This window comes from Rhinolophus sinicus, linkage group LG16 (assembly GCF_036562045.2).
Source record: "Rhinolophus sinicus isolate RSC01 linkage group LG16, ASM3656204v1, whole genome shotgun sequence".
Lineage (NCBI taxonomy): Eukaryota > Metazoa > Chordata > Mammalia > Chiroptera > Rhinolophidae > Rhinolophus > Rhinolophus sinicus.
Window position 1 is genome coordinate 18368191 of NC_133765.1, and position 22042 is coordinate 18390232.

Sequence of the window (22042 nt, forward strand, 5' to 3'; positions counted from 1 at the left end):
TCGCTTGTTTCCATGTCTTGGCTATTGTGTATAGTGCTGCAATAAACATAGGAGTGCATAAAGATTTTTGAATTAGAGTTTTGGATTTCTCTGGATAGATACCTAGGAGTGGAATTGCTGGGTCATAAGGTAGTTCCATTTTCAGATTTTTGAGATACCTCCATACTGTTTTTCATAGTGGCTGCACCAATCTGCAACCCCACCAACAGTGCACAAGGGTTCCCTTTTCTCCACATCCATGCCAGCACTTGTTGTTTGTTGATTTATTGATGATAGCCATTTTGACTGGAGTGAGGTGGTATCTCGTTGTGGTCTTTATTTGCATTTCTCTAATGATTAGTGCGTTTGAGCATTTTTACATATGTCTGTTTGCCATCTGTATGTTCTTTTAGAAAAACGTCTCTTCGTGTTCTCTGCCCATTTTTTAATTGGGTTGTTTGTTTTTTGGAGTTGAGTTGAGTGAGTTTTTTATAAATTTGTGATATTAACCCCCTATCAGATATATCATTGGCAAATATCTTTTCCCATTCAGTAGGGTCCCTTTTTGTTTTATTGATGGTTTCCTTTGCTGTGAAAAAGCTTTTTAGTTTGATGTAATCCCACGTGTTTATTTTTTCTCTTACTTCCTTTGCGCGAGGGGATATATCAGTAAAAATCTTACTCCAGGTAACATCTGTGACGTTTCTTCCTATATTTTCTTCTAGGAATTTTATGGTTTCGGATGTTACATTTAAATCTTTAAGCCATTTTGAATTTATTTTTTTATGTGGTATAAGGAGATTGTCCAGCTTCATTTTTTTGCACGTGTCTGTCCAGGTTTCCCAGCACCATTCATTGAATAGACTGTCTGTACCCCACCGTACATTCTTGCTTCCATCATCGTAGATTAAATGGCCATATAGGCATGGATTTATTTCTGGACTCTCTATTCTGTTCCATTGATCTATGTGTCTCTTTTTATATCAGGCAGAAATAATTATGCTTCTTTAAACAATAACAATTTATAAAGCAAGATAAAATAGTCACAACAGTTATAGTAGGAAATGAATCGCTCTTAACATGAGATTCTAAAGACTCATAAAGGGCGGCGGGCGGGTGGCTCAGTTGGTTAGAGAGCGAGCTGTGGGCAACAGGACTGCTGGTTCGATTCCCACATCGGCCAGTGAGCTGCGCCCTCCGCAAGTAGAATGAAGTGAATGAGCTGCCTCTCAGCTCCCGGGTGGCCAGATGGCTCAGTTGGTTGGAGTGTGGCCTCTCAACCACAAGGTTGCCTTGACTCTCGCAAAGGATGGTGGGCTGTACCCCCTGCAACTAAGATTAAACATTGCACCTTGAACTGAGCTGCAGCTGAGCTCCCAGATGGCTCAGTTGGTTGGAGAGCATCCTCTCAACCACAACGTTGCCGGTTTGACTCCCCCAAGGGATGGTGGGCAACTAGCAACGGCAACTGGACCTGGAACTGAGCTGTGCCCTCCACAACTAAGATCGGAAGGACAATAACCTGACTTGTAAAAGTCCCGGAGGTACATACTCTTCCCCCAATAAAGTCCTATTCCCCTTCCTCACTAAAATCTTAAACAAATAAATAATTAAATAAATAAAGACTCATAAAGTTGCTTTGCGGTGCTGAGTTATTTACTGCAATGAACAGAAAAACACTGGAAACATTTAAACCATACTGACACCAAAAACATTTCAAATCTCTTTTATCGAAAACAAATGTTGTCTCATTATTTTTTTTAAAAATGAAAATGTGTACTGTTGTATTATTTGAAAAAATCCGGGAGGATGTTCCTACAGTTTGAGAGTCCACATATACAAGAAACAAATTCACTGGTAGCTCCAGAAATGTCATATTGGACTGATCCTGTCACTCTACATGTAACTACTGGTTCTCTTTGTAATAGTCCTATTATAAAACAGTAACTACCTTCTCCCAAGGAAGTTGTGGTCCCACCTAAAGGAGAAACAGTAGAACAGGCAATGGTGGCTCCTGGCGTCCTATGCACATCCACATAACTTATAAATGGTCCTGCTATTACAGTCATGGAGCAGGACGTATGTCAGGTGCCATGGAGGATCACCAGAGCAGTTGTCGCTCTGCGTCCTACTGGTGTTCAACACAAGGACACACACACACATAAACACACACACACACACACACACACACACACACACACACACCACTTACACGCAAGCTAGGCATCTCACCAGCCTTATACACACATGGGTACTATGTGACTCAGGACCTTATTCTGTGTCTCCAATAGTAGAGACCCCTTCTCAACGTATTGCGACCAACCTACGGAGTGGTCCACATGTGTCAGTGGATGATTATGTACCCTGGATGATTAAAGCAGGAAAATACCGACTCTTTACAGGGAAAGAAAGAAGTTATTGAAAAAAAGTTTGAAAAAAAAAATAACTGCAATGGAGAAGGTCATAAGAAAAAATGAGCTCCCAGCTAAGGTTACCACTGAACATGATTTGACAGGGAGTGAGGTCCTTTCCAGGATGTGGCTAAAGCTGAGAGAGATCTGACAACCTGGGACAAGGAAGTCTCTGCACCAGGCCTTCAGGGACTTAAGCGCTGCTCAATTCAATGGCCAAAGAACCTTGTTCTGATAGTTATGTGCGCATGTATTTCGTGATTCAGCGTAACTGATTGCAGTTAGAATGGTTCATAATGCATATCAGATACTTTCAGGGATCCCTTTGAAATGGGGGTCAAGCCCACCAATACCTCTTCCTATTGGAACAAAGAGGACATTTAATAAAGAGCACATTCGAGTGGAAAACTGTCCAAGTGCAGGCTTTATCCGGGAAAGCAGTTCTGGGATCTGAAAGACAGGTGATTTGAGGAAGCACGGAGTCTGTCGTTCAAAGCCTCTTCTCAGAACTCCCTTGGTAATGAATCAAAAAGGAGAGACAGTAAAAATTTTAAAAAATTAAGAACAGCAATATCTTCCTTTTGTCCTATTCCCGCAAAAATGTCTACAGATCTTTTCCATGGGTACTGCTGCTTCAGGAACAGATAGGCAGAAGAGTAACCCAGCAAAGCGGGCCATCTTCACTAGAGCATGGTGGGCACAGTGTGGAATAAGATAACGTCATTTCTGGAGACCTGAATCCAGGCTGGTCTGCACAAGTGTGGGAGACCAAGGGATTTACAGGAAGGACTTCCCTGAGAACTGTGGGAAACACACCCAGCAAGGATTGGTTACCTTCTGGCTTTTCCAACAATTAGTTTTGGAATAAGTTGCATTTTGAGCCAAGACACACTGGCAAAGAGGCAGTTGTCATTGTTCCAGACAACTCACCAGAGAGTGTTTCCCTTTTGGACTTGATGGTGAAAGAAGAGAAGTGATGGGAGGCAAGGGCATTCTTGGCCATGTTGTATGAAGCCTCCCTGCTCAGGGTGAGGAAGCATCTTCAGAGCAAGGAGGGAGCCTGTGAGCACAGACAGGTTTTGGTCTCACTTCCCCATGAACTTGCACCACTGTGCCGAGTGCCACCACTCCTATATGAGCAACAGTAATAATCAGCCTCGTCCTCAGGCTGGAGCCCAGAGATGGTCAGAGAGGCCGTGTTGCCAGACTTGGAGCCAGAGAAGCGATCAGGGATCCCTGAGGGCCGTTTTGTCACTTGATAAATCAGGAGTTTGGGGGCCGTGCCCAGGCGCTGTTGGTACCAGGAGACAGCACTATAACCTCCAACGTCACTGCTGCTTCCAGCACAGGAGATAGTGACCGACGTCCCAGGAGTGCCAGACACTGAGGGAGGCTGAGTCAGGGCAGTCTGGGCCCAGGAGCCTGAAGAGAGAAAAACACACTCTGGTGAGTTCAGTGCGGGAGCCCAGGAGGCCCTGAGGAGGAGGAGACAGAGGATCAGCCCTGACGTCCCCGTGGTCTCTTCCCCGGAGGACTCACCTGTGCCCTGAGTGAGGAGGGTGAGGAGGAGCAGAGCCCAGGCCATGGTGCAGATACCCCAAGAGTGCTACCTCCTGAGCCCCAACCCTGGGCCTGGCTCCCCCAGACCTCTCTTATCCCCTCCCACTGCCTCAGAGGAGGGAGGGGCCTCCATGCAAATCTGCTTCCTGAACCTGCTCCTCCTCTTCCCCCTCAGACCTTCCACCAGATTCCATATATTTCTACATCCTTGAATGAGAGAACGTAGGTAGAGGGAAGAAAACACTTTGACAAGTATATTCTGAGGGGCGGAAACTTGAACTGTTTATACCTGATTGATAGGCGAGAAAGATCTGCTGAAGTCCCTCATGTCAATGAGCTCCTGGACTTTTAGTGTCTCTGTTGTCATGTGACTGTCTCTGTGACCCTCTCAGGCTGGAGACACAGTCGGCAGCACCCTCTGCTGGGCGCCTACTCTTAAGGGTCTCACTGGTGTTAGGAGAAAGTTTCTCTACCCACACCTGGGAAACACCTGCTGTTGGTGGGTGGTTGGTGGTGGGCTCTCCCCCGGCTTCATCCTTATTACCGTCCCCACCCCCACTTTTTCATGCTAAAGCCTCTGCAGCACCGTATCCTACAACCTGATCAGTCCCTTCACCACATGCCACATGGAATGTCCAGGAGCACACGTCAGAGAGCCTGTGGGAGGACCAAGGAACACCGGCCAGGAGTCACTGTCCCAAACTCATATCTGCTTCTTTCCGTTCTTCCTTTGCATCTTGAGCAGGTGACTTAATTTTTCTCAGCCTCAGACTGCAGCATGAGAAATGAGGACTATACGCCCACTGGCTGTTTTGTATGACGTACAGAGAGATCACTGAGAGAGGGGAGTGAAGGTGTGATGATGGGGCATTTTATGTCTGCAATAGTTATATTTACTAAGAACTCTATATTTTCCAAAGATTGCATGCACTTATCTTTGCTCTATTGGTCTGAAAACAAAGATGTGTTCCTGCTTGTTTTCTTCCACTTCACTGTGTCACAGACCATGATAAAATGATATCCCAAACATGGAACACAGAAGAACCTTTGGGAAAATAATTCTCTCTTTCCTTAACTAGTTTAAAATTCTTGTTTTTCAATTGCCAGTGGTTCACTGATGTAATTTTTTAAAATATAGTTTTTCATGTTGGAATTCCATTTATGATGCAGAAAGTGTACACCAACTACCCTTTTCTATCACAAAATGCAACTCTAAAACCTGTACAGAATTCACGGAGGATCTATTTGAGTACCTAGAAAGTTAATTGTACAAGGCAGATAGGGGAAGAGACTGCCTTTATATATCAGTGAACACTGGGTGAGTGCCCCATTTTTCCTTCAATGTCCAAGGCCTAGACTCAAGGCGGCAGGAAGGCTGGAATGGACATGAGTGTGACACAGAAAGAGTACCAGGAGGTGTTCCCTTTTTCAAGCTTCAGGGAGAGAAAGAGAACTCCTAATTAAAGGCATTTGCATTTCTTTTGTTATGTTTTTTCCTTCTCCATTCCCCATGTCCCAGAAACCAGCCACATCTCCTGTGGGGTCAGCAGTGACAGTGGAGGTCGTGATCTTGTGTTTCTATTTCAGAACTTTTTCTAATAGGTGTCCAGGAAACCCATTGTTTCTCTTGCAGTTTATACTCTTGCCTCTAGGGGCAGACACAGGCACTGTCAGAGGAAGTGGTCAGCAGTACAGGGAAACTAAATTGGCAATTTTTTTAACTTTTTTATTTATTTTTTATTATTATTTTTTTTTTGGTCCTTAAATCCAAAATGGGAAAAGCCATGGAACCAGAAGTTCTTGGGTAATTGTGTAGAGGAATAAGCTTGAGAAAGTCATCCTGATAATTGTTTATGATTCCTAGGCTTCTCTCTGATCTGAGCTTCCATAGAATCTAATATGTTATAAAGGTATTGGGAAAAGATTTAAGGAATAGTCAATGACCCAGAACCCAGGTGGGCCATTGTGTACCTGACACTTAGACACATCCAAATACCAAGTCAAAAGTTTTCTAAGTTGAACTAACATAGAAACCAGATTCCACTGAACGCTGGGTGGACTTGAGAGCCTCTACTCAACTGGACAGATTGTCTGCTGACACAAAAATATCAAGATAGGGTTAGAACAAGACCTATAGTTTCATCACATAATGTTGGGTATATCCAGGATAGAATCCAAAATCACTTGCATATGAAGAACCAAAAAATTCAACTGAAATGACAGTTATAGAGTCTAACTTCAGCATGACAGGTACTTTGAAACTATTTCACAAAGACTTTAAACCAGCTTTTTAACAATGATCCCCGCAACATGGACAAAGCCTCTTTAAATGAATAGAGAGATAGAAAATGTTAGCTAAGATAGAAAATATAATGCAGCACGAGATGGAACAACCGCCAATGAAAACCACAAGGATTAAAGGAATTAACAGCAGATTGGGCACCAAAATAAAAGATTTGTGACCTAGATGTCATAGCAAAGGAAACTGATTTATGTAAAACACAGGAAGAGAAAATAAACTTTTACAAATGAAATATCATCAGCGAGTTTGGGACCAGTCAGCTGACATCATAAACATATTATTAGGGTTTTGATGGAGAGGACACAGAGTAACATAAAATACACACATATCCGGAAGCTCAACCAACCCACGAGACACTAGAAATGTAACAAAAATCATTTCGAGGCTCATTATCACCAATTCTTATTTGTGTGGACAAATTTCCACATCCCTCTTTGGCTTCATTGATTATTGATTTATTACAAAAATGTCAACTAAACGAGTTTGTTCCTTGACAAACCTATTACATCTTTTCTTTCTCTCTGTCTCCCTCTCCCGATCCTCACAACCCAAACTCCAGTCACAATAGAATTCTCACTGTGTGTATTGTGGGTAAAATTGAGTGAATATACAACTATGTTTGTTCCCTCCTAAACCCCACTAAACCTATGGAGCATTATAGCCATAAGTCAGAATTTTATGTAAGAGAACAAGAGACAGGGAAGTCGAAAACAACACAAACTTGGAAACCAGGATGAAGGTGACAAGTGGTAACTGACTAAGACCTGACAGCCCAGTCCCAAGTCTGCAAAGGTTCCAACATGAAATATATTTTATTTTCATTCAGTTGTGAGTAGGAAGTGAGGAGCTGAGATAAATGAAAAATTAGAAGTGGGAGCGGTTACAGAAGCAGGTGGATCTCCAGATTCTCTCTCCTCCTAGTTGTGAGGCTGGTAGACAACTGCCCACCAGCCCCTCCCTGCACAGGTTTGTCTGTGGCAAAGGGAAAAACTCAAGTCTCTGGATTGGGGAGGCCAGGCAGAGATGAGTCTGAGGGTCTCATGAGGAAAACCCTGTGTGCATCATGAATATTGTATCCTCTACTGCTTCTTTCTAATAGGGACCTCCCACTGATAACTCCTCAATAGGCAATAGATGTACAGATTCACCTCTGAGAAGACTGACTTATCCCAGGTGAAGATAGTTATGGCACCATCCTGTAATGTTTGGGGGTGTGTGGCCTGGATCCTGATTTGTCGTTTCCTGACTGGGCTAGGCTTGTCTTGAAATGACCCAGTCTCCACTGTCCCAACAGCTAAGAATAATCTCTTCTCTTCCTCCAAGCGAAGTGATCCCTGGAATCCATGTTGAACTAGGCAGCAGAAAATGTGGGGTGCCTAATCCCCTGCCAATATTCCTGCCAGAGAGCCAGGACCTGGCCCACGTCCAGCAAGACCACACCCAAATCTAGGTTCCCTTCTCTTGCCTCTGGGGCCTTGTCTGTTGTCTTCAGGAGAGGCTCCAATAAATTCCCGTGAAGCTCCACCCAAAACTAAGCTTGAGCCTCTGTTGGGGTGAATGTCTCCTGGGGCCTCACCCGAGAGACACATTATCCTTTCCTCACTCAGCTGGTGTGTTGCTTGTTCTCACCATCTCAAAACTATATTGTTTGTGGATGCAGTTCTAGGAAAGTATAGGGAAGGAATGTAAAGCAAATCAATAGACAGATTAACACCAAAGTCGAACAGTAGCTAATAAGGGAGTGGGATAGAGGGATATGCTCTGGGTGAGTAGATCCAGCCATGGGTACATGTGGTTTTCGTTTCTTAGTCTTTCTTAATTTGTGAATATTCATTTCATGCATGTTCTTTAGGAATGATGCATTTCATAACAGAAGATATTTAGGGGAAAAAGCTGAAATGTACCCGAATTCATTTCCTTCCTTTAGCTACATAGACACAAACTCAGAACCAACGCAGATGTGCAGAGCATTTTCATGAAAAACCACAAGTAGAAGGTGGAAAACCTGTCCATGTAGCCTTTTAGAGGTGGTAGAAACAGTCACCTCAAACATGTGACAAAGACATTGGAAAAGAAAAAGAAAGAGCCAATTACAGGACAGAGTCCCCTCCTTTAGTTGTTGAAGTTGACACCCACACCTCCTCCCTCTCCCTCTCCATCATGTCGAGGACGTGTTCAAACAACAGGTAGAAAAGAAGGAAAGATGCTCCTCAATGGGGAATCCTTAGGTCTAAGATGAAGGAAGAATGAAGCCTTTGCTGCCTCCTGAATATTTTCCTAAGAATAAGTATTGTATTTTTATTTCCTCACGATGTGAATCTAGGATTTTCATGCCCTAGGTCACGTAAAGAACACTCTGCCCTTGAGCTGTGACAGAAGAAGACACAGAAAAATTAGTGGCATTCCATCAATCGCTTAATAGATAAATAAAATGAAGCATATACGTACAAGGCAAAATCATTCAGCCACGAGAAGGGATGAAATCCTCATATATGCTTCAACATGAATACCTTGAAAACACTTTGGTAAGTGAGAGAAAGCAAATACAAAGGGCCACATAGTGTCTGTCTCCATTTATGTGCAATGCCCAGAGTAGACAAATCCGTAGAGACAGAAAGTAAATCAATAGTTATGAGGAAGTTGAGGGAAGAGGGAAATGGGAAGTGACTGCTAATGGATGAGGTGTTTCTCTTACGGGGATAAAAACGTTCCAGAATTATAAAATGTAACGGATGCACACACTTGGCAAATATAGTAAAAACCACTGAATTATACATACACCTCGAAATGATGACTATTATGCAATGAGAATTCTTGAAAAAAAAAAAAGAATATTAAAATTAGGTGCTGGTGGATACAACTTACTCTGAAATGGTTCAAAAAATAAATAAGCTATGTGTGTGTTATGTATGTATATTTATATGTATATCTATGTTCCTATACATATATACACAAACAAAAATTACATACACATATTCGCATATATATACACATACAAATACACATATAGGCTGAGAGAGATGAAAAACAAAGAAATATAATGAAATGAAAATATGATAAAATGTTAAATATTAGTGAATCAGGGGAAAGTTAAAAAAATGTTCTTTTATTACCATTAAATTTTTAAGTTTGTAACTACTTCAAAACAAAATAATAACAAGGGAAAAAATGAAAGTCTGAGTTTAGGAGTGACTTGAGTGAGTTCAGAGGAGGTTTTGGTCTCACTTCCCCATGAACTTGCACCACTGTGGTAAGTACCACTGCTCGTATATGAGCAACAGTAATAATCAGCCTCGTCCTCAGCCTGGAGCCCAGAGATGGTCAGAGAGGCTGTGTTGCCAGACTTGGAGCCAGAGAAGCGATCTGGGATCCCTGAGGGCCGATATGTCACACCGTAAATCAGGAGTTTGAGGGCCGTGCCCGGGCGCTGTTGGTACCAGGAGACAAGGTTATAACGTCCAACGTCATTGCTGCTTCCAGCACAGGAGATGGTGACCGACGTCCCAGGAGTGCCAGACATTGAGGGAGGCTGAGTCAAGGCAGACTGCGCCCAGGCGCCTGAAGAGAGGAAAACACACTCTGGTGAGTTCAGTGCGGGAGCCCAGGAGGCCCTGAGGAGGAGGAGACAGAGGATCAGCCCTGATGTCCCTGTGGTCTCTTCCCCGGAGGACTCACCTGTGCCCTGAGTGAGGAGGGTGAGGAGGAGCAGAGCCCAGGCCATGGTGCAGATACCCCAAAAGTGCTACCTCCTGAGCCCCCAACCCTGGGCCTGGCTCCCCCAGACCTCTCTTATCCCCTCCCACTGCCTCAGAGGAGGGAGGGGCCTCCATGCAAATCTGCTTCCTGCACCTGCCTCTCTGATCTGGCCCTCGATCCTAGATTCCTCTCTATCACTGGACAGCAGAGACTAGCTGAAGGATTACAACTTTTTGACATGTATTTTCTAAGTCAGGACAGACTGAGCCCAGGACAGTGACCAGGAAATGGATTCAATGTAAAATGTCCCTGTCCTTTCTGTTACAGGAGCCAAGTTGGTTCCTGGCTGAGGAATTCTAGCACTGGAACTGTGTGCTCTGAGGAGAGGGTGAGGACAGGGTCCCAGTCAGGCTGCAAGAGATCCAATCACACTATTTCCCAGTCACCAAGAGCAAAGCTGGGTACTTGAAATTTTCCTTTGATCCACCCTGGTCATTATTATGCATTGATCTGTGTCCTCTCTGTGCATTGGCCTGAGGCTGAGGCCTGAGTCTGAGCCTTGTGGTGTATTTATTGGTACTTGTAGAGAAGGACTTATTCATGTATAACAGATTGGGAAGGTACCTCCAGGTCCTTTTAGAGATGCTCAGAGGGTAGCAGTTCCCAAGACACCATGCGGTTCAGGGTAAACCACAGCTAGGACCTTCCCCACATCCAGGTCTTTACTGCCCTCTAGTGGCTACAGATGGTAAATCCCAACACCAGGGAAGACAGCTAAGTGTGGGCTGGAAATCCTGCTCAGTTTCTCCATCTGTCCTCCCTCCGACCCCTCCCAGCTTATTACAGGCCCCCGGGTCCCTTCTGGTCCATCTAATGCTCCTTTCAATTTTTCCTTTACCACCTCCAGAATGGAATGTGTGTCCTGCCACACCAGGTGCTCGGATGCTCCCCTTCAGGATCTCATTATCTGTCCCAGGAAGGTCTCTTCACACAGTGAGTGTCCTGAGATGACTCTCTGGTTAGGGCCGAGTGTACATTAGAGGGGAATCAACATCAACCTCAGCAGGAAGATTGAACGAGACAAATGGGATAAGGAGAAGACTGAAGGACTCCTCAAAATGTTATACAATGTGAATGCTTTAAGAACTGTGAATGCCACCAAAATGGAGGCAGAGAGATCCCTTACTCAAAATAAGTAAAAACCAATAAAACCCAAACAACAAAATTAAAAATACAAAAAAAGTCAAGTCACACTTCCTTATATTTCAGGCCATATTAAAGCTCATCCTTCGTTACAAAAACGTACTTTTTCAAGAAAGATAAACTATCTTGAAGAAATGTTATGTTAAAGGTGTGAAATTCTACAGACAACTCAGTGAGAACTGTCTAAGGTTCTGATTCCGTGCTTCTATGGCCAGTAAAACACAGGACTTTATTGTTAAAACGGGGGTAAGAAAGCGTTTCAAATCTCCTTGCCCAAAATGACCACACTGCCATCCTTTACAACAATTTTAAACTATATGTGTAGTTATAATCATAGACATAGTTATTTGTGAAAATGCAAGTGGCTATCCCTTTGCTTTAGTCACACACACACTCACAGACACACATACTTACAGACACACGCACACACAAAACAAGATGAAAAGTGCAATGGTATTTGTAGATCTGTCACACTTGGACTGATCTTCTTTACTCAACATCTAGGCACTGGTTCTCTAGCCACTACTCCCTATTACAAAATTGGTAACCACCCCCATAAAAGATAATTGTCGTATGACCTGCAAAAGCAGAAACACAGAAAAGGCATTGTTGGCCTCCTGGCCTCCTGTGCACATGTAGAATAGTCATAAAGAATCTCAGTCCTATTGCTACAGTCAAGGAAAAAGCCTTGGATCCAGCAAGATAGAAACCAGAGCAGTAGCTTTTCCTCCTTCTTTGGTTGTCTCCACAGGACCAACACCCTAAGGGTATAGGACCTCTGCCAGCCTTACACTAACGTGGTGCTCTGACTCAGACATCGATTCTGTGTCTCTAATAAAATCGCCCCTTCACACTGGTACTCTGACATGCAGCTTAGGGGTTATCCGTGTCTTTCTTCAGTCATAAATGATTAAATCTCAAAGGTCCTCCCCATTGAATGGGGGAAAAACAATAACCGGTTAAAAAATTTTTTCAACTGAAGTGTGTGAACCTTGTGAGAAAGACTAAGTTATAGGAAAGGGTGACCAACATCCTGGTTTGCACAGGAATGAGAGCACACCTGGGACACAGGACTTCCGGTATTAAAACTGGGAACGAGGATTTGGTCACTCTACAGGTCTTCTTGAACTTAAACCCAGGTTCAGTCAGGTGTCCAACAAACTCTTAAACAAATATTTCTTTGTTTACTGAGTGATTCATCGTAACTGGGATTCCAGCTAGAAATGGAATTGTTTCACTAAGGAAATCAAACTGTCTTGATACCTTCTGAGGAATAGGGGCAAGAATTACAAAACATCTTTTCCTTGTGGAACAAAGCAGCCCATTGGGAGAAAACACATCCTATGGAGGCCAAGTCCATGTTCAAGGTGTTTCCAGGACAGCAGTACAAGGATCTAAGGGGGGGAGGGGCAATTTGACGTAGCACAGAGTCTGTTACTTCATTCTCCCTGGATCAGCCCTTTGGATACGGGGTCAAGGACAAGGGACACGGAAGAGAAAAACATCTTCCTCTTTGTCCACATTCCTTCAGCAGTGTCTTCAGATTGTTTCTCAGTCCTTGTTACTTCATCAAAGACACCCAGAAGAATGACCCAGCAAGGAGGGCTTCCTGACTAGAACATGGTGGACACTGAGGGGAATCAGACAACACATCTGGAGATGGAATCCAGCTGGTCTGTACAGCATGAGAGATGGAGGCATTTACACTGAGCGTTTCCCTGAAAATGGATCGAATAGCACTGAGACGGTATCTCTTTGTCCTTTTTTACCAACGAGGAATGAAAAGGGTTGCCTTCTGGAACCTCATCACGTGAGTGGAGAGGAGGCAGTGCTTGTTCCCAAACAATGCAAGAGAGCGTGTGTCCCTTTGGCCTTCGCTTTGGGAAAGGAGAGGAGCTGAATGAGAATTGAATATTCAAGGCCGTGTTTTGCGGAGACCCAGGAATAGGTTCCACAGAGACACAGAACCAATAGGATGTGTGCCCGTACTGAGAGATTTTTTCAAAAAAAGAATTGGTTCATGGGATTAGGAAGGCTGACAAGTGCAAATCCTATGTGGTGAGCATCAGGCTGGAGTACCAGGGAAGAGCCAACATTTCTGTTCAAATCTGAGGCTCCTAGTTCACAGAATTCCCTGTTGCTTAGTGGATGTCAGTCTTTTGTTCTAGGCAAGACTTGGACTGTCTGGGTGAGGCCCACCCACATCATGGAGGGCAATCGACTTTAATTAGTGTCCATCTATATACTTGCTAGCTCCTCCAAAAGCAGTCACAGAGCACCCACAATGATTTTCACCAAATATCTGGGCACCAAGACCCAGTTAATGACATAAAATTAAACACGTGTCTCACAAGGCAAGGCTGTGTATATGGCAGGTTTTGGGTCTCACTGCCCCATGAACTTGGATCACTGAGGTAAACATAGCTGCCAGGATTGCAGCAACAGTGATAGTCAGTCTCGTCCTCAGGCTGGAGTCCAGAGATGGTCAGGGAGGCCATGTTGCCCGACATGAAGCCAGAGAAGTGATCAGGGATGCTGGAGGGCCAAGTATTGACATTATAAATTAAAGATTTATTGACATTCCAGCTCTGACCTGGCCCTCGGTTCTGGATACTTCTGCATGTGTGGACAGTAGAGCTCTACTGAGTGGATTAAATCCCTTGACGTGTATACTCTGAGAGGCAGGAGTTTGAATTGTTTCAATCTGATTTGTACAGGTCAGAAGATGTGATGAAGTCCCACATGTGCTGAGCAGAGTCTCTGCTGTCATGTGACTGTGTCTCTGTGATGCTCCCAGACCGTGTGACCTCCCCACTGTGCCCCCTGTGCCATTTCCCAGGTCCCTCTACTGTTTGGAAAGTGAGGCTGCCCACTCTGTGGAAACACCTGCTATTTGGTAGTTGGTGGTGGCGTCTCCCCAGCTGCAGATTGTCACCGTCCCCACCCCCTCAGTTTGTGCTGAAGCATCTGCAGCATCGATTCTCACAAGCGGATCCTTCACTCCAGATACTCACGCACGTGCCACATGGAGCTTCACGTGCACAGGTGTGAGCGGGTCCGTGACGGGAGCACCACCCAGGAGCCACAGTCCTGAACCTTGAGTCTGTTCCTCTCACAGTGCACTTTCGACTGGGGAACAAGCGGCTTGCCCCTTTTCAGCCTCAGATTCTCAACCTGAGAAATGAAGAATAAGTATTATGTCGCCCTTCACACGGGATCCATGGAGAGGTTGAGGTGAGAAGACAGTGCAAGTTTGAAAATAGGACGTATACCTATTACATAGATAGACATTTTGAATTTGATATTTTCCAAGATCTTATTCCATTTTATCTTTACTAGTCTGATCACAGAAGTGTTTCTTCCTTACTCTCAGTTTTCCTCCACCTCACCGCATGCACAGGCCACAGTAAAATGTCTTCCTTGACTATGGAACACAGAAGATACAGAAACATTTTAAAACTATTTCTTCCCGTTTCTTTCCTCTGAAAGCTTTCAAAACTCCTCCTGAACTTTCCCTTTTTTTCTACTGATTTAAACTGATTTAATTTTCCAGAATGAAAGTAGCAGTATCATGTTCGGGTTCCATTTTAGATGTCGTAAGCACACCCTAGTGTTTCTCCCACTTAACGCAGTTATGAGCCTGGAGAGCATGAAGAGAGCAGCTAGTTGAGTCCCCAGAGACATAAATCCTAGAAGGCGGATTGTGGGGGGAGGATGAGTGGGGGGTCATCGGCATTTGAACGTCAAACTAACAGTGAGTTTCCTATTTTTCCTTCACTGTCCCCTGGCCTGATCTCAAGGCAGAGGGGAGATTGGAGGGGGCACCAGAGCGAGACAGAAAGAGCTCCAGAAATGTCCCCTTGATCAAGCTTGAAATGTAACAAAGGTGACTCCTAATGCTAGCGCAGGATTGCATATCTACTTTTTCTTTTCCCTTGTTTTTCCTCCTCACTCTCACTCTCACCTTGAGGAAATAGTATGGTAGTAACAGAGATGAGAGAAGAGGTTGTGTGATTTTCCTTATAATTTTAGGTTCTGTTGTTCTAAAAGAGCGGCACTTAAATCCATTACTTCTGTGACCACCTCCCTCTGCTGATCTGAGTCTCTCCCAACGTGAAGAAACTGAGAAGATCTGTAGGAAACTGACATCACCAAGGTGTTGACCGCTGTGGGACCATCTTGAACTGTTTGTGAGAGTCTGGCCTGGGTCCTTATTTGTATTTTCCTGTCTGTGCTTTTCCTGGCATGAGCCTTGCCTCCATGTCCTGATCCGCTAAGATAACCATCTCCCCTTTTCCTCCCAGAGAGGTGAAGTCAAACTACCCCTGGAGCCCATGCTGAGGTAGGCAGCAGAATATATGGGACACCTAATCCCCTGACAAGATTCCTGCTACAGACCCCATACCTGCCCCACAACCAGCAAGCGCACGTGCCCCACTCTAGGATCCTTTCTCTCTTCCCAAGGCCTTGCCTGTCCTTTTGGAAGAGGCTCCAGTAAACTCGTAGGGAAGCTCACCCAACACTGACCCTGAGCCTCTAAGAGCAATGTCTCCTGGGGCCTCCCCTGATGGGCACATTGTCCTTCCCTCACTCACCTGGCTTGCTGCTCACTACTCACTGTTTCAAATATGCATGTTGTTCAAAGAGGCAGACCTAGGTGGGAAAACCTATGTTAGAAAAGCTTTGGAATGATTAACTCCAAACTCTAGATCATGGAAAATTATGGATTGTGATAGATGTATAGTCTACGAACCAAAAAATAGAGAAGCAGGTAGGTGTTCTTCCTTGAATTGTACATATTCATTTCATGCTCTCTTCTTTAGATATAATAATCTCACAATAAATGAAATTTAGAATAATAACCTGAAATGCCAGTATACTTTTTCCTTCCTTAACTACATAGAACACAGATTCAGACCTGATGTACAAGTGGAGAAGATGCCTTGAGTTCTGCAAGAACATGATGGTAGAACTGCCCTGTGGCCTTTTTGTAAGTGGTGGGAAACAAATCTCCTCGAATTCTTAAACAAAAATCTGGAGGGAACTCAGAGCCAAAGGTGGGATAACGTTCCCCGTCCTGCTGTTCTGATGAAGCTGAGGCAAGAAGCCCCTCCCTGCCCTTCCAGCATGTCCTGGGCACCTACAGAGAGCAGCTGGGAAGGAAGGAAGGAAAGATGCACCTTAGTGTGGAACTTTTGCGGATTCCAAAAGGAAAGAATGTTGTCTTGGCTGCCTTCTAAAAAATTCCCTGGGAGTGAATATTTTAATGGGATGTGATAGTTTAAGCATAAATAAGAATCTGAAAAAAGGAAAACAATTATTTCCCTTGGTCAAAACACAGAAAGAGACTCACTTCTCCTTTCTTTCAGCTGTTACATTAGAAATCTTTAAATTATCATTCTGCCCCTTCAAAATCCCTGTGAATCTTTTTAAAGCTAAATAGTCCTCTTACCCTGTTAACAACTCAAAAATGTCTTTCTCTTTGAAATGGTAAAATGAAGGAAGCATCTCCCAGTTTGTGTGGGAGGGTAGAGACCTCGCTTCACTGAGAGCCTGGCTCCAGGTACAAACCTACCTGCTGTCACAAAAATCTCAGTTCATTTTTCCTTTGGAGAAAGGCAAGCAGCGATCACAAAAGTCACTTTACTCACGAGATGGCTTTAGGATGAACTATGTCTGGCAAATGGTGCTGTCAATCTTTTTACTTAAGGACAAGGAGTGGTTTTACCTGGAGAACATGTGTGGAATGGGTTGCATGGCTTTGCTCTCCACAAGGGTGAGATTACTTCGTGTCTTTGCAAACCCTTTAGTGGACGACCTGTCATGCCCCTCAATGTTTTTTCATGCTTTTTCAGTACTAAAATAATGTCCTGTTTCTTCTACTTTTGTTTAGGGGTTTTCTGATTGGCAGGAGATTTTATTTTTGAATTCCATTTCCCATCAGTGGTGATGATAGAATCTCCAATTCCCTTCCTCTAGAAAGATCAGTCTGCTGTCAGGTCCTAAGCGATGAGAAGACAGCAAAGATGAGGAGAGTCTGTGGTGAGAGAGGACACTGGGCTCTCAGGGAGAGTTGGTCTCCCTTCCCATGAACGTGCACACTGTGCTAAGTGCTGCTGTCTGAACATGAGGTACTGTGATATCACCTCATCCTCAGGCTCCAGCCTTAGATGCTCAGGGAGTTTGAATTGTCTGACTTGGAGCCTGAGAATTGAGCTGGGCCCTGAGATCCTAGAAATAACTATAAATCAAGAATTTGAGGCTGTTGGTGCTGTTGATATGAGGAGACATCATCATAAACCCCTACGTCACTGCTGCTTAAAGCACAGAAGACCGTTTGTGCAAGAGCCCTGGACAAGGAGGGAGGTTGAGCCAGGACAGACTTGTCCCAGTATCCTCAGGGGATGGAGAAATGCACAGAGGAATGAGATCAGAGCGTGTCCCTGGGTATCCACGAAAGCGTGACAGAAGGGCAAGAGTGAGAGAAAGAACAGCTCAGGCCCCCAGATGACTTCCTCTTTGGGGACTTTCACCTGCACAGAGAATGAGGAGGGGGAAGAGTGGACTGCAGGCCATGGCGAAGATGCCACAGAGACCCCAACTCTAGAACAGGACACTCAAGGCTCTGTACTCCCCTCCTGATGTTCTGAGATGAAGGGGGACCTCCATGCAACGCTGCTCCTGAACAGGGCTTTGGGGTGAACTCTGCTCTGGGCATGGCCTTCTGCTCAGGTGAGGAGGAAGCTGGAGATGTCGGTGTGTCCCCTTTGGAAGTTTCTCTGAAGCTGGCCATGCATCACCCCTGTGGGGCCTAAAAAGAATTAATATTTTTCCTCCCACCTTCTAAGTTCTCCTAACTGGGCTTATAATCAAATAAACAGAGACAGATTAACAGGAGGAAATCAAATGTTTTAATACATGTGCATGGGCACCTCACATAGGCGTGAAAATTCCAAAGACAGTGAGACAACACTGGGTATATAAGATACCTCTGGACAAAGGAGGGAGAAGCGGAGTGGATGGACTTTTAGATTTCAGAAGTGAGGATGGGCCATGTACAGGAATTTGGACAGCAGAATACACTTGGCAGAAACACTCTTGCAAGACAACTCAGAAACAATGGGACACAGAGGGTATCTAGCTAACAGGCTCCTGCCCGATGTCCTCTTGTTTACTACACTTAATTCAAGTTAGGCTAAGGCAGCATTCTAGGATTGCCTTTCGGAAGCAGGTTTCTCTGTCTGAATCTCTTGCGCAGGAAAGAAGGAAGGCCAAAGGTTCTTTCTTAGTCTTGTTTCTTAATAAACATCTTGAAATCAATATCCCAAAGAACAGCTTCAGGGTGTTAAAATTTGGGTTTCCTTTACCCTTTCCAGTACTTGCCTTGCAAGGTCTTCCCAGCCTTCCCTCCCCTCACACACCAGGGGAGGATCCAGCCCCCACCTGGTACCTGGAAAGGCAGACCCTGAAATCATGTTTCCCACCCACCTCTTAAGGTCCTGCTTCTCCCCTGAATTTTGCTGACTGTCTTTTAGGACAGAGAATCCAGCTCTGATTCCTTTCTAGAACTTTCCTCTGCTGAGAACCAATAACAGCTGAATTTATAGGCACTTGGGGTGAGTGAATGTGTTTTTTGCACATGTGTCTACACCGGGGGGGTCTTTGCCCGGGAAATCTCAGTGCAGGGTGATGAGCAGAGTCGCCAGTGTGAGCCAGTGGCCAGTGTGAGTGGCCAGCAGCCAGCGTGAGTGGCTGCCAGCCGGGGAGGGTGGCCGTGAGCTGCTGTAGCAGCTGACCAGTGGCCGACTGCCACAGCTGGGGGAGTGCAAGGCTCATAATACCAGCATGAGCCAGGGAGCTGTGTGTGTCCTACACAACTAGACTGAGAAACAACGGCTTGAACCAGAGTGGGGGGGGGGGCAGAAAACGGGGGAAAAAGAAAAAAAGAAATGTGAGACACTGACCAATATTACGATATGGGGACAACAAAACAACTTCTGACAAAAAAGAGTTCTCTTTTACCTGTTTAAAATCTAATATATATATATATGTATATTTCTTGAGAAAACACAGGAGGATGTTCCTAACAGCTTGAGTCTCCAAAATCATGTTACAAATGGTTATTGCAGTTCCAGAAATGAGCCAATGGAAGAATCTTGTTTACTCATGCTACTGTTTTTGTTCCCACTGCTTTGTATTTTTAATAATATATTAAGCTTCCTTCCTTCCTTTATTTATTTATTTATTTATTTATTTATTTATTTATTTTTAAAGATTTTGTTGGGGAAAAGGAACGGGACTTTATTGGGAAAGAGTGTGTTCTTCCGGGACTTCTCCACGCCCAGTTGTTGTCCCCCCAATCGTACTTGTGGAGGGAAAGCTCAACTCCAGGTTCAGTTGCTGTTCTTAGTTGCAGGGGGTGCACCCACCATCCCTTCCAGGAATCAAACTGCCAACCTTGAGGTTGACAGGACGCACTCCAACCAACTGAGCCATCCGGGGCCTCAGCGGCAGCTCAGCTCAAGGCACCGTGTTCAATCTTAGTTACAGGGGTGATCAGCCCACCATCCCTTGCAGGAGTTGAGGAGTCGAACCAGCAGCCTTGTGGTTGACAGCCTGCGCTCCAACCAACTGAGCCATCTGGCCACCCGGGATCTGAACAGCAGCTCATTGACTTCATTCTAGTTGCGGAGAACGCAGCTCGCTGGCCCATGTGGGAATCGAACTGGCAGCCCTGGTGCCCAGAGCTCACGCTCCACCCAACTGAGCCACCCTTAAGCCTCGAGCTCCCGTTAAAAGGAAATGGTGATCCCTCCTTCAAAGCAGAAACCCTACAAGAGGCATTGATTGGTGTCTCCCGTCTTTAATGAAAACAGCAAGATTACTTAGATTCCTAGGCATTCTGACACACGCATGGAACAGTTGTTGGAACAGAAGTCACAGGAAAAAACCAGAACAGTGGAACCTCCAAAATCTACAGTTTTTCTCCACGAAGACACACACACAAGCAAAGATTTTGACTTCCAAAAACAAGAGGCTGGGATTCAGGACATGATTCCATGTGTCCCATAGCACAGGCCTCTCCGCATTTTTGAGAACAGCAGGAAATTCCATCAATCATCTCTTTGCAGCTCTTTTGGCCAATGAAGAAGTAGAAAGGGTCGTATTCTAGGATTTCATTACACAGGCTAAAAGGGGACAGTCATAGTCCCTAGATAATTAACCAGAGAAAGATTTCCTTTTCGACTTCATGGTGAAAGAAGAGAACAGCTGAGAAAACTGACTGCGCAGGACATGTTGCATGAAGTCCCCCCTGCTCAGGGTGGGGAAGTATCTTCAGAGCAAGGAGGGAGCCTGTGAGCACAGACAGGTTTTGGTCTCACTTCCCCATGAACTTGCACCACTGTGCACACCGTAAACATTACTATATGAGCAACAGTAATAATCAGCCTCGTCCTCAGGCTGGAGCCCAGAGATGGTCAGAGAGGCCGTGTTGCCAGACTTGGAGCCAGAGAAGCGATCAGGGATCCCTGAGGGCCGTTTTGTCACTTCATAAATCAGGAGTTTGGGGGCCGTGCCCGGGTGCTGTTGGTACCAGGAGACGTAGTTATAACCTCCAACATCATTGCTGCTTCCAGCACAGGAGATGGTGACCAATGTCCCAGGAGTGCCAGACACTGAGGGAGGCTGAGTCAGGGCAGACTGGGCCCAAGAGCCTGAAGAGAGGAAAACACATTCTGGTGAGTTCAGTGCGGGAGCCCAGGAGGCCCTGAGGAGGAGGAGACAGAGGATCAGCCCTGACGTCCCCGTGGCCTCTTCCACGGAGGACTCACCTGTGCCCTGAGTGAGGAGGGTGAGGAGGAGCAGAGCCCAGGCCATGGTGCAGATACCCCAAGAGTGCTACCTCCTGAGCCCCCAACCCTGGGCCTGGCTCCCCCAGCCCTCTCTTATCCCCTCCCACTGCCTCAGAGGAGGGAGGGGCCTCCATGCAAATCTGCTTCCTGCATCTACCTCTGTTCACCCCACTCTGGCTTGGCCCTTCATCCTATATATTTCTGTATCACAAACAGCAAAACTAATCTGAGAAAAATCTCTTTAACATGATTTTTCTACATTGTGACACACTGAGACCATTATTAGAGTGCCTAGGGAATGGAGCAATCCTTGCATGTCCCTGTATTTCCTACTGTGGGAATCAAGCTTTAAAATCCAGGGATTGTCCTCCAAGAAAGTAGGGGGAGAGTGAGGACAGCATCTCAGGTTGGCTAGGAAAAACCCAATCACTCTGATACCCAAGGACCACAGGCAAATCGGGGATCTCCCAGGCTTTCACAATCATTTGTTCATATTACTCAGCTGAAATGATTCCTCATGCATCCCTTGTTCCAAACTCTGGAGTGTCGGAGGCCCAGGGATATTTATTGGCATTTCTAAAGGTAGGAATATTGGGATACAACCGATACAGGACATCTCTCAAAGACCCACTCAGGACGATCTCAGGGTAAGCATCTATTAGACTTCATAGTGGTCAAGTTAAACCACAGCAAGTTCCTTCCCCAAATCCAGACAAGGGTGGCCCCTGGTGGCCACAGATGGTGCAACCCAACCACCAGGGAAGGAAGCTGAGGGGGATCTGGAAAATCTGCTCTGCTCCCCTCTCCTCTTTTCTTCCCTTCCTAGCTCAGTACCAGGACCATGGGTCTCTCTTAGATCCATCCAAGCCCATTTCTGTTTCTCTCCATCTTCCTTTAGAATGAAATGTGCCACCTGACAAAGCAGGTGGGGCAGACCCTCCCCTGGGGACCACTGTGCTTGTCCCAGGGCAGTCTTCTCACAGGTTTAGTGCTCTTGAGGCAGTTCTTGGCCCCTGCTGAGGAAACCTTACATGTAA

General features: G+C 45.2%; 1 long non-coding RNA gene and 3 gene segments (V, D, J or C); all 4 read right to left on the reverse strand.

Annotated features, from left to right (window-relative positions):
* LOC109439166 (immunoglobulin lambda-1 light chain) overlaps positions 1-22042 on the reverse strand; it is a 316010-nt gene that overhangs the window by 175313 nt on the left and 118655 nt on the right.
* Positions 1-22042, reverse strand: part of LOC109439815 (putative non-functional immunoglobulin lambda variable 1-50) — a 370373-nt gene that overhangs the window by 166534 nt on the left and 181797 nt on the right.
* LOC141569204 (uncharacterized) lies at positions 9343-10041 on the reverse strand. The gene is made up of 2 exons (XR_012492668.1): positions 9928-10041; positions 9343-9810 (listed from the first exon to the last, which is right to left on the reverse strand). It is a non-coding gene; the product is annotated as an uncharacterized LOC141569204 (long non-coding RNA).
* Positions 20577-21194, reverse strand: LOC109439841 (uncharacterized). The segment is given in 2 exons: positions 20985-21194; positions 20577-20867 (listed from the first exon to the last, which is right to left on the reverse strand).